The sequence below is a fragment of the Sinocyclocheilus anshuiensis genome, unplaced genomic scaffold, assembly GCF_001515605.1.
Source record: "Sinocyclocheilus anshuiensis isolate Anshui unplaced genomic scaffold, SAMN03320099.WGS_v1.1 scaffold2329, whole genome shotgun sequence".
Taxonomy (NCBI): domain Eukaryota; kingdom Metazoa; phylum Chordata; class Actinopteri; order Cypriniformes; family Cyprinidae; genus Sinocyclocheilus; species Sinocyclocheilus anshuiensis.
This window is the reverse complement of record NW_015552527.1, coordinates 95,698-97,805: the sequence shown is the minus strand read 5'-3', so window position 1 is coordinate 97,805 and position 2,108 is coordinate 95,698. Positions and strand designations below refer to the sequence as shown.

General features: G+C 29.3%; 1 protein-coding gene across 1 annotated transcript in view; it reads left to right on the top strand.

The window, feature by feature from the left end:
- The window catches only part of LOC107663568 (adhesion G protein-coupled receptor A1-like), a 74,880-nt gene that overhangs the window by 56,757 nt on the left and 16,015 nt on the right, over nucleotides 1-2,108 (top strand). The window lies entirely within an intron of this gene.

The following is a 2,108-nucleotide window of genomic DNA, read 5'->3' as shown; positions in this document are numbered from 1 at the left end:
CACACACACACACACGAGTCAGAACGCTCCGTCTGTCAGATTTCACACTTCTGCTTCGCAGCTTTGGTCTCAGTTTGCCGTGTGTTTTTCTGCGGACTGCTTTAGTGTTTTGCCGTGATTCAGTGGTTTAGTGTTTTTCTGCAGACACAGACGGCTCTAGAGGGCTGTAGATTCGGACGCTTGAGATGAAATCAGTCCATCATCACCATCACGATCAGGGCTTTGGGGAAATCAGACTCTAGCCACGAGAGCATCAGCACAGGATCTCAGTCTGAACTCCATGCCATCATATCTGCGTCTATCGCAGACAAATCTTTATTGAGTTCTCTAACAATGCCAGCAAACATCTGCAGCTAATGTGTCTCTGAGAGATTTAATAATGATTGTATGTCCCGAGGTTCAGCACAGACGTCTAGGGAGCACTATAGAGTCTACTTGACTGTTAAACTGGATTGTGTGAGAATATAAGATGCAGTTTTAGCTTTAGTTATTTTAGTACATCAAGTTGAGAATGAAAATGAGACATGTTGAAATGTAAAAAAAAATAAAAATAAATAAATATATATATATATATATAATTTAGTTTTTTTTTTTTGGTGTTTTTTATTTCACAAAAATTTAACTATAATATAAAATGCAGTTTTTTTTGTGCTGAAATGAATGCAAAAAAAATCTGAATTCACTCTTTCATTGTTTTTTTGTCCTTTTTTATTTAATTTAAGTTACAGTTTTGTCATTTTGTTTACTTTGTCATTTTAAGTAGTTTTTTTCTTCTAAAATGTCTATATAGTTTTTATAAATTTTTATTTCGTTTTAGCTTTAGTTTAGTGAATCAAGTTAAACTAAATGAAAATGAGAAATGTTGCTTAAATAAAATATTTTTTTAAATATTTTGTTTCTTTTCAGTTAACGTTTATTTTATTTCAAGTAGTGACAATGTTTTTTATGGTTTTAGTTTAATGTAAGATAAAGGGTTTTTGAGCTGAAATGAATGCAAAAATTCAAAACTCACTCAAATATTATTATGTCCCTTTTCGTTTTAAATTTTGTTATAATTTTAGTAATTTTGTTGTGTGGTTTGTCATTTTAATTAGTCTTTTTTTAATATGTCTATATAGTTTTAATTCATTTTTATTTCAGTTTTAGCTTTAGTTATTTTATTACATGAAGTTAAATTAAATTAAAATTAGAAGTTGCTAAATTAAAATCAATTTAAGTCCATTTTTATATTTTATTTAATTTCAGTTAATATTTTATGTAACAAAAATGTTTTTATGGTTTAAGTTGAACTTTAATATAAAATGCAGTTTGTTTTTTTTACTGAAATTAATGGGAATTTTTTTTTTCATCAATCTTTTTTCCTGAAAAATAAAATGTATCACAGTTTCCACAAAAATATTGTGCAGCACAACTGTGTTCAACATTGCTAATAATCAGAAATGTTTCTCGAGCAGCAAATCAGCATATTAGAATGATTTCTGAAGATCATGTGACACTGAAGACTGGAGTAATGATGCTGAAAATACAGCTGCGCATCACAGGAATAAATTACATTTTACTATATATTCTCATAGAAAACAGCTGTTTTAGATTGTTATAATATTTCACAATTTTTACTGTGCTTTTGATCAAATAAATGCAGCCTCGGTGAGCAGAAGATTCTGCTCCAGAACCTCGCCTCGCTGACGAACACTGCATTTTAAGGCATCATGGGCTTTTCCCGTGTGCTGCAGGATGTGGGTTCATCTGATTTATTGTAATGAGTTTTAATTTAAGCTTCAGGGCGTCTGGATCAGCTTGCTCTAAGAAGAAATAGGCAAAAGAGAGCGTGGGCAATTTCAGGTTGTAAAGTTTGATAGTTTGGGTCGAGTCAGGTCACAGAAATTTGGGCTTCGTATTAAAGGTGAAGCTTATGTAGCGGAGCTGTTGTGGTATTTTATTTAATATTATATTTTTATTTTATATTTTATTTAATGTTTTATTTTATTCAATATTTCTATTTTATTTTAAAATAAAATAAACATATACTATTTAATATATAAAATACAGTTTTGTTTGTATTTTATTTATTGTATAGTTTTATTTTATAAAATTAAAATAGTTTATAA